Source organism: Polypterus senegalus, chromosome 6, assembly GCF_016835505.1.
Source record: "Polypterus senegalus isolate Bchr_013 chromosome 6, ASM1683550v1, whole genome shotgun sequence".
Classification (NCBI taxonomy): domain Eukaryota; kingdom Metazoa; phylum Chordata; class Cladistia; order Polypteriformes; family Polypteridae; genus Polypterus; species Polypterus senegalus.
In genome coordinates this window covers 105,148,327-105,163,782 of record NC_053159.1, presented here as the reverse complement: position 1 = coordinate 105,163,782, position 15,456 = coordinate 105,148,327, and the positions used below count along the sequence as shown (strand labels likewise).

Here is a 15,456-nt window from a genome sequence, read left to right as displayed (position 1 = left end):
TGTTATATGCATTTGTGTTTGGTTTAGTGTGCACAGGGATCATTTTGTAAACGATGGAAAACGCTAGTGTGGAGAGAGATAGGTTTGGTTTAAAAATGACATTTTAAAATGAAAACATGGTAGTGTGGACATAGCCTTAAAGAGAAACTCTGCACAAGGTACAGTGCATCCAGAAAGTATTCATAGCGCATCACTTTTTCCACATTTTGTTATCTTATAGCCTTATTCCAAAATTGATTAAATTCATTTTTTTCCTCAGAATTCTACACACAACACCCCTTAATGACAATGTGAAAATATTTAACTTGAGGTTTTTGCAAATTTATTAAAAATAAAAAAAACTGAGAAATCACATGTACATAAGTATTCACAGCCTTTGCTCAATATTTTGTCGATGCACCTTTGGTAGCAATTACAGCCTCAAGTCTTTTTGAATATGATGCCACAATCTTGGCACACCTGTCCTTGGCCAGTTTCGCTCATTCCTCTTTGCAGCACCTCTCAAGCTCCATCAGGTTGGATGGGAAGCGTCGGTGCACAGCCATTTTAAGATCTCTCCAGAGATGTTCAATCGGATTCAAGTCTGGGCTCTGGCTGGGCCACTCAAGGACATTCACAGAGTTGTCCTGAAGCCTTTGATATCTTGGCTGTGTGCTTAGGGTCGTTGTCCTGCTGAAAGATAAACCGTCGCCCCAGTCTGAGGTCAAGAGCGCTCTGGAGCAGGTTTTCATCCAGGATGTCTCTGTACATTGCTGCAGTCATCTTTCCCTTTATCCTGACTAGTCTCCCAGTTCCTGCCGCTGAAAAACATACCTACAGCATGATGCTGCCACCACCATGCTTCACTGTAGGGATGGTATTTGCCTGGTGATGAGCGCTGCCTGGTTTCCTCCAAATGTGACGCCTGACATTCACACCAAAGAGTTCAATCTTTGTCTCATCAGACCAGAGAATTTTGTTTCGCATGGTCTGAGAGTCCTTCTGGTGCCTTTTGGCAAACTCCAGGTGGGCTGCCATGTGCCTTTTACTAAGGAGTGGCTTCCGTCTGGCCACTCTACCATACAGACATGATTGGTAGATTGCTGCACAGATGGTTGTCCTTCTGGAAGGTTCTCCTCTCTACATAGAGGACCTCTGGAGCTCTGACAGAGTGACCATCAAGTTCTTGGTCACCTCCCTGACTAAGGCCCTTCTCCACCGATCGCTCAGTTTAGATGGCTGGCCAGCTCTGGTGGTTTCGAACTTCTTCCACTTATGGATGATGGAGGCCACTGTACTCATTGGGACCTTCAAAGCAGCAGAAATGTTTCTGTAACCTTCCCCAGATTTGTGCCTCGAGACAATTCCTTTGACTTCATACTTGGTTTGCGCTCCTGACATGAACTGTCAACTGTGGGACCTTATATAGACAGGTGTGTGCCTTTCCAAATCATGTCCAATCAACTGAATTTACCACAGGTGGACTCCAATTAAGCTGCAGAAACATCTCAAGGATGATCAGGGGAAACAGGATGCACCTGAGCTCAATTTTGAGCTTCATGGCAAAGGCTGTGAATACTTATGTACATGTGCTTTCTCACTTCTTTTTATTTTTAGTATTTAATTTGCTAAAATCTCAAGTAAACGTTTTTCATGTTGTCATTATGGGGTGTTGTATGTAAAATTTTGAGGAAAAAAATGAATTTAATCCATTTTGGAATAAGGCTGTAACATAACAAAATGAGGAAAAAGTGATGCGCTGTGAATACTTTCCGGATGCACTGAATGTAGCACTCCCAAGGCCACATGCATTGACAGTGGTGTAGGATTTGAGTTCACATGGATGTTCTCCTCAGTGTAGCTTATCAGCCACCTGATCTGATGCCAGCAATGTACAATGTCACTCCAAATGGGATTTCATGGACACACATACATTTTGACTTCACCCATTTATTTATCTTAAAGCAAGTCTGGACTATGGAAGGAACTCCTGCTCTGCAGAAAAAAAATTTGAAGTGCAGAGCTAAAGAGGATAGGTGATTGTCCAGTTAAAAATAAATATTTTCTAGGTTAGACATTGTGGTCTTTGCAGTGTCTATTAACTTACAACCCTTGTTTTTCACCTTTAGTTGAGTTGCTTTAAATATGATCATCAGGTATCTTTAACCTTCTCTGTACTTATTAACTCCTTATTTTCTGGAGAGAAATGTTTTAAAAATGAGGAGATAACTATTTCATATGTGGCATAATGTGGCAATCTTCAAAAAAGTAATACACAGATAATAGCGAAATGATGTACACCACGAATAGTGATACCAGAATTGTCCACTAAGGGTTTGAAACAGAAAAAGGCAACTCAGGAACAAGTGGAGACATGGACATGGATACAGAAAGAGGGCACTTTGACAAGGCAGGAAAAAAAGCCGTTTAATCAAATTGAGGAGTCCATACACAGGCAGGTAGTAAATGAATCAAATGGTTAGAAACGATGCGAAGATTTGATTGAAATTAAAAGGAACAGGACAAAGGAACTTGACAAGCTAAGGACGGCTGGAAATTAGAGTGAAAATAAAAGCAACACAAAACTCTAATCTTGAGCTGCCTCTTAGAAGATGAGCCTTCCTAAGGTGTGTGTGCCGGATCTGTTGTCATCAAGCAAAAAAACGTACCGCCAGGAGAAAAGGAATATGGCAAAGCAACCTGCCACTGCTGGGGGCTTGGGTGCTTGAGAAGAGACAGGCAGAATTTGCTGCTGGTAGTGTGAATGGCAATCTAAAGAGTGCTGAGACAGAGCGTCCATCTTTACTTCACTGAGATTGTACACAGGCATATCTGGCTAGGTATTCAAGCAAAGGTCTTTATTTTTCTCTTCTTCTTTCTTCTCGGCCTTTAAAAATTGGTCAGGTACCCTTTTCGTGAGCCCATCTTATTTGTGGAGTGAATGATTTAAAAGGAAACCTTTCGAGGGGGCGTGTCCTAACGACCCGCAAAAATGTCAGGGATAATTTAGCCTCTTCTTTAAGGAAAAGTGTCTCTGCAGGGTGAGAAACCCCAGGGTCACCCATAATGGTCTGTGAAGACTCATACTGACAGACGCGTTCTACCTGCTGTGCAGGAGAAGGACTTCTGTCAGTGGGGGCTTCGGGACTCATTTAGAAATGGATTTTCAATTTTCTTGTGATAGTTCAGTCTGACCACCCAGGTGACATTAATTAAATGACAACAGTCGTCATGCACAGATACGGGAATAGTGTTTTTTTTTTTTTTATTCACACTATTTGCTTTATAAAGTAGAAGAATTGTACAAGTCTATCTAGGGGTCCATGGCACCCTGTGGATCAGGGTTTGTGGTTTTTCCCAAGTTTCCTGTCTGGACTCGTGGCAGTGCAGCAGTTTGCTGCTTCATCCTCGGTGGTGATGATCACCAGCAGAGCTGCGTTAAGTTAAGCTGTTTTCCTGGGATCGAAGACTTCCAGCCTCGAGTGAGAAATGTCTCAGTTAAGCTTCATGTGCAATTATGTAGAATCTGGCCTTCATTCCTGAGCTGCAGGGGCTGACACTGAATTGGAGCCCTATTGGGCCTCCATGCTGTGCTCTGTCTTATATGACTTATTATTATTTTCTCCTATGAATGAAGCTGTCTGTTTCAAGGATCTATTTAAAACTACCTCTAAAAGCAGATCAATAGGCTAAATCAAATCAGTGCACAAAGACAACCGGACATGAGCAACTGTTGGTATGAGCAGAAGGCATTTAGTATGAAGGAAGCATTTGCGTAGCTTGTGGCCCGCTGACGGCTCCTGGGGAGGGGACGCAGCTAGAGGGGAAGTGGCAGCACCTTCAGATGGCGGGGACTCTTTCTGGCGTGATCGGGAAAAAGCGTGCATGATGTGTGTCACTTATGTCAACATGCATAGCTGCCACACTGGCAGGTGGGCTCTTTTTGAGGATGTTATGAAATAAATGAGCTTGTGTGGTGTGTATTTGGTTGGCTACTTCACTTTAAATTGTAATTTTTATGTAGTTAAACATGATATAGAGAGTACTTTTCAGCAGATTAGATTGCAGAACGGATTAACATTTGAATGAGAAACCATGAGAGAAAATCTTCACATGATAATGAAATGAATGACAAGAGAGGGATAACTGAAGATGAAAGATAGATAGATAGATAGATAGATAGATAGATAGATAGATAGATAGATAGATAGATAGATAGATAGATAGATAGATAGATGCCATATAACGATAGATAGATAGATAGATAGATAGATAGATAGATAGATAGATAGATAGATAGATAGATAGATAGATAGATAGATAGATAGATAGATAGGCCTACGTTATTAATCCCAAAGGGAAATTCACAAATGGCTTTATATTGCACCTGCAAAGCACCTTGGGACTGTGTTTAATATATTGATAAAGTGTATGTCGTCTGCACATCTTATTATAATAACAGATGCCATGAGTCGTATGTTGTACGTCTTTACTGTCTGAGTATCGGGTGGCCTTATGTTTCTCACTACACACCTTACAGGAAAAGAGTGGCTTCTTTAGATTGCGAGCACTGTGATTGAAATCCAAATGATCAGGGATTTATAAATATAAAAAAATAATGAATTCATAGAACCATTAGCCAATGTATCAATTCATTACTCAAAGTAAACAGAGCTACTCCTGGGAGCGATCACACTCAGAGCCCTGACGGCAACTGTGTGCTTCTCATAGGCCATTGACGTCTGAGCCGTGGAACGTGCTCATGAGCTAGCAGAGACAAAGAACAGCGTGGCTTATGGTTGTGGCTTCAATTCATTTTTCTTCAACAAAATATATTCAGGACACCATCCATCTACCCAATGAATATTAATAATTTGCCTGCTAGCTTTTAAACAAAATTGTGGTTGCTTACTTTTCTTTATTAATAAGCAGCAACTGGGGCTTCAAATGTCACAATGTATTGATTTTGACCCACGATGGCGAGAATGCCATTTGCAGAAGGTTTTTTTTTTAATCTCAGAGCTGGATTTGCTTGGTTTTTTCTTTCCACCTAATGTTTGTATTCAGTTTCTCAATCAATCAGAATTATTTTTACAGCACACGTTTCATGGTGAGCACAATCAGAAAGCAATTAACAACGGTTACAATGTGGCCTCACCCGGCACTTGTCATTTGCTGAGTTAAGGCCTAGGCATACTGAACTTCATGTGGAGGTCAGTTGGTCTGCTTTGGATGAGGCCCCATTATCATATGCACTTTTACCCTAAATAAAGATGTCAACCTTCAGATGCTTCCAGTCTCAGGTCATGTGTGACCACTGCTTGGGCCATATCAGACTTGGTGGTTTGTTTCCTCAGAAATATCTGCAACAAGACAAAAGAGTACTTCAGTAGCTCAGTGGCAATTCAGAGTTGCTGTAAAATATCATTGAATTTAAGCTGTCAACAAAAATGCTAGAGAGCTTTTAGAAAGTTGAGGCAGCAATCCATGGGCCATTGTGGTGATGATTTTTGATGGTATGGCAGACAATGTTTGGCTTTTACATCAAGGGCTTATGACTAAATTGAAGTAATCCTGAAATTTGTCACCATCCCCAACTTATTCTTTTTTATTTTGTGTAATGAATTTGACTTTCCATCAAAATCTGTCAAAAACTATGGATATGTCTAAGCTCAGACTTGCTGCTACAACTATTCCAACTGCTGTCCTTCTGGCTAGTCTGTCACCGATGTATTTCTGAACAAAACGTGATATTCTCTGGCATCTGAACACTAAAATAGCATCATTGGGTGTCCAGTTAAAATTCATATTACCCACTATGAATCGTACAAGTTCCCAAGCACATAGGTCCCAAAAAGTCTGAAAAATGTCCACCAGAGGACACGGAGTGCCATGTAGTATCTTTATAAATAAAAGATTTATTTCATAAAAAGGCTGTTTTACACTGTGAAGCTCCAAAGAGTGCAAAATGCACACAGGCAATACCTGCCTAAGAAAATCCGAAACCAAACAAAAGCCCAGTCCAAAATCCAAGGAGCAAAACAAAGGCAAAAAACAGAGCACTGCCATGCTGGGGTTGGTCACGGACCCCCTCCCTGAACAATAGACATCGATAGACGTAAACCAAGGATAGACTGGGCAGTAAGAACACATACTAGGAATGGGTTGGTGCATCAAAAGTGCTCAGTGCCTTTATTTTAAAAACTCCAATAACAATAAAACACAATGAAAGTTTCTTCCATAATAAATAGATCAATAAATAAATAAATAAAGCCAATAAAATCAGTTAAAAATCCAATGTCTCCTCTGCACACACTTTTAAGGACTCCTACTCATCAGCACAGTCAACCTTCAAATCTGGCTCCTGCTCTTGCCACCATCAATTGGACTTCAGCAAGGAACTCCATGAGCCCTGGTCCTTTCTCCTGCTGCCACTGGTTGGTCACTTCTACTCCTTTGGGATCTTAGCAGGAGTGACCCACCTCTGGCAGCGCAGTCCACTTGCTTCCTACACAATGTCATTCCTGACCGCTTGCCTCCTCTCGATTTAGCCTCCTGTCCCTTTCTTATCCTCATCATCCTTTCTTTCTCCATCTCTCTGAAACTTCTACCATCTATTTCGCTCAGGCTCCTTTTTTACATCAGAGGGTGCCGGTGCCCTAATTACAAGCCCCAGAGTGCTGATTAGGAAACTGGCCAAACCACACATGTCTTCAGTTCCCCCATCCATACCTCAGAACCGCTTGTCCATGGTATTGCGTGCACCTACAGAGCTCAAGCACATGGTTTTTATTCTTTTAAAAACCCCAACGCCACTGAGCATCAATGTGCTTTACTACAAACACATTGTAAAAAAAAAAGTATTTATTTACAAAATAATCAAAATCACAGAAGAAAACTCACCACCCCCAAGTAGTTTCACCTGAACTGCAAGGAACTGTGGGTTGCTCCTATCTTTGTAGGGCTGAAGCCAAAACCTCGTGGTCATGGGCAGGTGGCCCCACCTCCTGGGGGTTCACCCTTAAAACACACGGAACTTAACACAGGCACAGATACATAGACAAAGTCAAAAACAAAGCTTAACACAAACAAATGAAAACTGAACAAAGTAGACATTGTCCATGTATACCTGGGGACCACCTTCTGGGCTTTGAAGAGGTGTGGAGTTTCACCCTGGGACAAGTGGGGGACACTGATGTTAACAGGAACTTCTTTTCCCCCCTGTAGCATCGAGAAGACTTTCAAGGAGGACAACTAGCCCAACTCACATTGCTCCGAGAAGGCTCAGACAATATAAAATGGAGCCGAACTCGAACATATTGACCTGACACTCAAGAGGGACAGAGCTCTGACTCTTTTGTTGTTTTGTAAGCATGGAAAGGCTGACATAAAAAAACACTTTGTCTTCTTGCTTACGGGCACTGAAGCCGGCTGTTTTTGTCCCAATTAAAAGAGGTGAAATGGTTGACACGCCATCTTTTTGTCTGTATACCCTGGTCTGCTTTCCCAGACACATTAAAACATAAAACAAGGATTTGCAGGAGAGGAACCCTGGCTGAAATATAACATAGTCAAAAAGAAAGATGTTCAAACATTTTTATTGAGAAATATTTTAAATCGTGGATTACTTTTAAAATTATCTAGACACAATGGTATACTACAGAGCAGCTTTCTGGTCACAATTTGCTCCAGTATTGATGCCAAATGTATAAGGAAGCTATGCAGGACATACCTGCATTAGCAGTCATTCTCCATTTTGGATTGATTATTTTTGTAATACTTCATTAAACAAAGAGTTGAAACTCACGTAAATAACGGCCAGCTTGTTTTGCAACTATTATGCTGCATTGTGCCAAATAAAAAAAATTATTTCCAAGTCCAATTAATTGTGATTATAAAATCTCAGGTTCACCCCTGGTAATCTTGATGTACAAACCGGATTCCAAAAAAGTTGGGACACTAAACAAATTGTGAATAAAAACTGAATGCAATGATGTGGAGATGGCAAATGTCAATATTTTATTTGTAATAGAACGTAGATGACAGATCAAACGTTTAATCCGAGTAAATGTATCATTTTAAAGGAAAAATATGTTGATTCAAAATTTCACGGTGTCAACAAATCCCAAAAAAGTTGGGACAAGTAGCAATAAGAGGCTGGAAAAAGTAAATTTGAGCATAACGAAGAGCTGGAAGACCAATAAACACTAATTAGGTCAATTGGCAACATGATTGGGTATAAAAAGAGCTTCTCAGAGTGGCAGTGTCTCTCTGAAGCCAAAATGGCTAGAGGATCACCAATTCCCACAATGTTGCGCAGAAAGATAGTGGAGCAATATCAGAAAGGTGTTACCCAGCGAAAAATTGCAAAGACTTTGCATCTATCATCATCAACTGTGCATAACATCATCCGAAGATTCAGAGAATCTGGAACAATCTCTGTGCGTTAGGGTCAAGGCCGTAAAACCATACTGGATGCCCGTGATCTCCGGGCCCTTAAACGACACTGCACCACAAACGGGAATGCTACTGTAAAGGAAATCACAGAATGGGCTCAGGAATACTTCCAGAAACCATTGTCAGTAAACACAATCCACCGTGCCATCCGCCGTTGTCAGCTGAAACTCTACAGTGCAAAGAAGAAGCCATTTCTAAGCAAGATCCACAAGCTCAGGCGTTGTCACTGGGCCAGGGATCATTTAAAATGGAGTGTGGCAAAATGGAAGACTGTTCTGTGGTCAGGCGAGTCACGATTCAAGTTCTTTTGGAAATCTGGGACGCCATGTCATCCGGACCAAAGAGGACAAGGACAACCCAAGTTGTTATCAACGCTCAGTTCAGAAACCTGCATCTCTGATGGTATGGGGTTGCATGAGTGCGTGTGGCATGAGCAGCTTGCATGTCTGGAAAGGCACCATCAATGAAGTAAAATATATTCAGGTTCTAGAACAACATATGCTCCCATCCAGACGTCATCTGTTTCAGGGAAGACCCTGCATTTTTCAACAAGATAATGCCAGACCACATTCTGCATCAATCACAACATCATGGCTGCGTAGGAGAAGGATCCGGGTACTGAAATGGCCAGTCTGCAGTCCAGATCTTTCACCTATAGAGAACATTTGGCGCATCATAAAGAGGAAGGTGCGACAAAGAAGGCCCAAGACGATTGAACAGTTAGAGGCCTGTATTAGACAAGAATGGGAGAGCATTCCTATTTCTAAACTTGAGAAACTGGTCTCCTCGGTCCCCAGACGTCTGTTGAGTGTTGTAAGAAGAAGGGGAGATGCCACACAGTGGTGAAAATGGCCTTGTCCCAACTTTTTTGGGATTTGTTGACACCATGAAATTCTGAATCAACATATTTTTCCCTTAAAATGATACATTTTCTCAGTTTAAACTTTTGTTCCGTGATTTATGTTCTATTCTGAATAAAATATTAGAAGTTGGCACCTCCACATCATTGCATTCAGTTTTTATTCACGATTTGTATAGTGTCCCAACTTTTTTGGAATCCGGTTTGTAGTTTATCTGCTGCTAGAATTTGTAAACTGACTGGACTGAAGCTCACCTCACTTTAGGGTCCTTCTGCTTTCACACATGAATCTTAAGAGTCAGTGGCATAAGTTTCCTCCAACCGATTTCATTTGGGAATGAGTATCTCCAAAGCCTTTTATGCAGCTCAGAAGGTATGCTTCCATTTTGTGTAGCCTATAAACACATCACAGCGCCACGTGTTGATTTGTGAGGGTTATGGCAGTTGTTGTTGTAGCACAGATGTTAGATCATTCACCTAATTGACTCAAGTAAGCAAACACACTTTTTATTTTAAAAATGAACAGAAATGTCTTAACTGCTACTAGAAATAGTCATTTAAAAGAGGAAAAGTTTATTTTATGAACTTTAAAGGGGAGCCACTTAGCCCAACATACTTTAAAGGTGATCTCCATGTATTTGTGGCCCATCATTGTTTTCCACAGCGACCAGCGATGGTGGATCCTGTCATTTCTGGCACACAAGGTCTTGTCAAAGGCATTACTTTGTTCGTCCTTCTTGTTACACGTCACCTCAGTGTCATGCATGCTTCCGGATCTCTTTCTTCATGTCCTTCTCTAGGATAGCAGCAAGCTGGTGCCACTTCATATAGTGAAGTTTGTAATTTGAGAATCTTTTCTCTCCGACCTTGTCCTTCTGTTGCTTTCTTTTCCAGCCGCTACACGAATGCATCTGACAGAGGGAGAGTTGGCTCTACTCCAGGAGCTCATGCCACTGCTCATTTGTGGTTGACTGCTAAAATTTTTCTTGTCACTCTCCCTGAAAGATCATGAGTTTTTAAATGGCAGGCGAGTGGCCCATCTGTGGTGGTCTACAATCACATCAATCAGTATAGTCTTGTGCGCCACAATAGCACCGAGGATTGGCTAAGTTTTAAACAGTGGGTTATTTTTTGTTTTGCAGTATTTCAAACATCAGGAAACACGACAGTGGCTATCATCTCACGTCCTATGGGTATTTCCCTGCTGTAATGGTGCAGCCACTGGCAGCCTTTAGACGTCCTCACAAATAACTTATTTGACATAAAAAATACCCTGTATTGGGAATTATCACAAAAAGACACAGAGTAAAGAAAATGAATGGAAAAAAGCACTAAACAGGCACAGTCCAATGAACGACATAGCTTATAAGCTCTTTAAATACTCTAAATTCTACAGAAACAGTAAAAATATATTAAAAAAAAAAGTAAAAAACAAAGAAAAATAGTGCCAGAGTCACTAAGCCCAGAAACGTCTACTAAACTTGAATTAAATGTCAGGGGCCATTCCAGATGAAAAGGGCAGTAGCCAACCTTGGGTAGACGGTCGGTCCAGCTCAGCACGTATTTACTCATAGAGGACCAATTTAGAGTTTATATAAAAAAAAAACACATAGGAACTGGAAAAGTATCTTTATATTGTAACCACCAGGGGGTGCCCCTGAGCACCAAACCACAGATACGGCAATACCCAACACAAGTCCAGGTTCAAATAAATGATTCTTTGCATAATAAGACACCTTCTTCACACAAACTCCAACAAAATAAACCAATCACGATTTCTCTTTCCTCCTCCAAAAGGATGTTGCCCACTGCCTCCTGACTCTGACTCAATTTAGGTGAGGCAACGGGCTTCCTTTTAAGCCAAACCTGGTCACTGTTTCCAGTCTCCTATCCAGGTCATCCAGAGCATTTCCAAGTTGTGTGGAAACCAGGGCAGTCCTTCCCACCAGTACCCTCTGGCATTTCCCAAAGACCCAGACAGGACTGCGTTTACAGACTCCATCTCCCTTGCCACCCTGTGGGTGTCCTGATCGGGTTTAGCTCTGAGGGACACTGCCACCTGTTGTGTGGGGGAATCTGGTGAGCCCGTTTGCCTGCTCCTTCCATTATGGCTGGGTATGAATCTTGCCTGTCCTTCTGCTCTGGCACTTACAATATATAACATGCTACGCGTTCTCCATTTGTCACGCAAAAACTCACAAACCACTGGGTCTTGAAGGTTAACCTTGATCTTAATCGAGAGCTTATAACGTGATATGTGACACACTCCTGAACCAAAAAAATTGAGGTATGGAGTTCCCCAGCAGTGAAATTGAATTGCGGGCCCTTCTCATGGCAAACGGTGCATGTCTGATAGAAAAGGAGCAATGGTGACATCTGTTGAAAGTGATGCACTTTAGTGAATTTGGGGTCCTAACAAGTTCCAAATACATAGCCCCAAACACTTCTAATAATGACCACCAGACGGGGGTAAAACTGTCAAACGCCAGCTAGTAGTAAGGGCTGCATCATATTTTATCATTTTATATTTCATCTTCTTATATTCTGCGATGGGTTGGCGCCCTGCCCGGGATTGGTTCTTGCCTTGCGCCCTGTGTTGGCCGGGATTGGCTCCAGCAGACCCCCGTGACCCTGTGTTCAATGGGTTGGAAAATGGATGGATGGATGGATCCTTTTATATTTATCTTTTGTGTTGTCCTTTTATGTTGCACCAGTACTATCAAGACAGATGCCTGGTACACATTGGTGTGCTTGGCCAATAAAATGAATTGTGATTCTGATTCTGATTTATTCTTCAGAAATGAAACTCTGTAGAGCACACAAGGCAAAAAATGGGTTGCCGCCAAGGGCAACCTAAGGTGAACAATTCCTGGGATGAAATCCCAAGAATAGTTGAAATACAGATCAAAATTGTCAAAACTCTAAAGAAACCCAAAAAGCACAGAACTAAATTACAGTGGAACCTCGGTTTGCGAACATAATTTGTTCCAGAAACATGCTCGCAGTCCAAAGCACTCGTATATCAAGGTGAATTTCCCCATAAGAAATAATGGAAACTCAGATGATTCGTTCCACAACCCAAAACTATTCATATAAAAATGATTAATACAAAATATAAAGTAAAAATACATAAAACAAATTAGCCTGCACTTTACCTTTAAAAAGAATCATGGCTGGTGTGAGTGAGTTTCTAAACTCTTGTGGGATTCCACCCAACGGGACGACATGCGGAAGAGTATCCCAAAGCAATCGCAGTCTTCCAGCACTGTAGCAGTTCGCCGTATAAGCGCATCCAAAAAGATCACAGACATGCTATAAGCGCCTGCCGTCGATGGGTGATACAAGGAACATTATAAAGATCCCGGTACAATAAATAACAGCGCTGTTGCTGTTTCAAGCTGAATAAAGCTGGTGTTAAAGTACTGAGAGTCAGCTTTGTGTTTTGGGGCGCAAGATGGGGACTTGCACTTCACAGCGCACACACACACACACAGTCACAAACAGTATACGCTCGTACGGATGTTGACTATATGAGTGAGGCACACAGACTCAGACAGAGAATAGGAGACAATTGCCCTCAAGAGAAGAGAGAGAGAGAGAAGAACCATCAGCTCAGTTATGCTCACATGACGCTCAGCAGACAAAGTGTATCCATACTACTCGTATTGCAAGACATCGCTCGTTTATCAAGTCAAAATTTATTAAAAAATTTAGCTCATCTTGCAAAACACTCGTAAACTAAGTTACTCACAAACCGAGGTTCCACTGTATTAACAATTCACCAAATTCCCAATCAAATTGAAAATGAACCACCAGGAACTGTGGGAGACACCATTCCGAGGAACTCTGTTCTAGTACGTGGGACAAATCAAATCAAACTCTTTATTGTCATTGTAGCAATGAGACATTGTACAACGAAATTCCTTCCTTTGAGGATCTGAGCTCCAAATGTTTTCTAGTTACTTAAAATAGAAGTGTGTGTAGGAAGACGACCAAGTAATTTCTCTCACCTAGGGGTGTCCACACATTGATGCAGCACAGCCATACTTCATTAATGACTAGCGACAGAAGACCATGTAATTTAGAGAGTCCCCACAGGCAGTGCCATAACAGTGTCACCATCACTTGGAGATTTGGAGAAATAAAAACATGGCAGAATCTCAAAAGGTAAGCATGAAAAGTAGAAGTGTGCCAAAAGTCTGTGGATGTCTATAAACTGCTCTTTCCCTCTCTAGAAGACTGTGTGTTGCCCATATTGGGCACATGGAAAGTTTAAGATGGCTCTTCCTCTGTTACAGAACAATACTGGCTTTACTGCGCCTAAAGAGGACTCCAGATTAGCCTGTCATTGCGCATTGGAGACTGTGTTGTCCACATCCAGCGTTCACATGCTTTAAACTCTACTAAATCACAGTGGACGGCTTCAGACACCTTGCCACGTTCTTGTAAGGTGTGTATTTGGGTGTTGTTAGATGTCTGTGCCCTTATCTAGTCGGCAATGCATTGTCTCCCAAAGGCTTGAGACCACCCTCCATCACTTAGGAGGCCGGTGGGTTGTTTGCATGTTCTGCTATGATATGTAGATGAGCCAGCCATCCAGCAGACTCCAAAAACTCTGCTATTTGCTATTTTTAGTAGCTGTAATAGAATTCATATTTATGACTCACCGACATCTTTATCATGGGCTCTGCAGCTTGCCCTCCTCTGACCGCATGGCATCACCAAAATCTCCTGTAATTATTCTTCTATCGAATGGCTTGTTTTGATACAGAGGTTGCCTGGTTAATGTTCATCTCAGTCTTCATTAACTCCCAGATAGTATTCCATCAGTAGTTATCACCGAGCTGGAACAGTGTCCGGAATGCCCCTTCTGTTTCCCACAACTGTTTCAGTCAACATGTCACTTCAATTAGGATGTCACTGGTGTGGGCCCAACTTGGTGGAGGGTGTCGAGTGACTTGCTGTCTGAGACTCATGGCTCCTCAGACAGACACAGCGTCTGTCCCCGTTCCGGGACACTCCACCTAGGCAAGCAGAGGGCCGTAGGACTGTCAGGGGCAGCTCGTAGGGTCTCTCCTTCTAAATGAAAGTGGTGGTGGTGGTGGTGGGGGGGATTCGACTGTCAATCTGTATCAAGCTTCACCTGCTGTACAACTGAGCTCAACAAGAGTTTAGCAGGGTCTGCTTCTGATGATTTCAGCATGCTGTCAGAAGGATGTTGGCGCAAACACTCGAGCGGCTATTTTTAACTTGCTTGCTAACATCAGCAGTAATTCTTGGAGTAATCATTCTTCTGATAAATGATTGCGTGTCTGCAGATGTTAGTGCAGAAATAACCGGTACCTGACGCAATTCACAGCAGGTGGCTGTGTGACAATGCCTTGATCAGGGGGATTTGCCATGTGCGCTGTGAATGTGCCTTGGTGCAAAAGACGCTCCTGTTTGTAGTGCCTTTGCACCCTATGGTTTGTGCTTTTTAAAGGCGAGTTTGCTCAAGTTTGAGGAAAACAGCAATATGTTTCCTTTTTATATTTAAGCCCTGTAGTTCTGCTACTTTTTGTGGAGAAACATTTGGTAAAGCCTCCACAGTGAGAGGATGCCATTAATTATTGGGACACAATGTAAGCCACTCCCAAAAATGTCCAGCACGGACACCGAGACGTTCATCACTGGACTGGCGTGAGGAACCCTGAGCTCTCAAATCATTTATGATCAAATATAACTACAATTTTATATAACCCCTTAAGAGAAAATGTGATATTTTATCATAGTTAATAATAAAATAACAACATCAGCTTAAAAGCATAAGCTCCAAAGAATATGAGACTCAGACACCTGCTAGGTGCAGATTAGACCAGGATTCAAGTTCAACTGTTACACACGGCAGAACAATTCCCTGCACTCTGCGGGTGTCCTTTTAGGTTTTGAAGCCCAGGGATGCTGCCATCTAGGGTACAGAGGCCTCCCTGGTTGCTCCATAATGTTGTACTCCTGAATAATTTCATGGCACAGACAGGAAGTCTTCTGCCTTTTCATTCTCCCAGCCAGTTAATGGAGCAGGGCCCATTCTAACATACCAGCCAAGGTGTGCCGTCTATGACAAAGGGAACACCTCCACGGCATACTGTAGCAACTCTTATAGAGCGGAGCTTTTGCTAATA

At 42.0% G+C, this 15,456-nt stretch overlaps 1 long non-coding RNA gene across 1 annotated transcript; it reads right to left on the bottom strand.

Annotated features, from left to right (window-relative positions):
- Positions 1–4,927: 4,927 nt before the first annotated feature.
- LOC120531357 lies at positions 4,928–14,455 on the bottom strand. Its single transcript, XR_005634097.1, has 2 exons — positions 13,963–14,455; positions 4,928–5,342 (listed from the first exon to the last, which is right to left on the bottom strand). It is a non-coding gene; the product is annotated as an uncharacterized LOC120531357 (long non-coding RNA).
- Between the last annotated feature and the right edge of the window lie 1,001 nt (positions 14,456–15,456).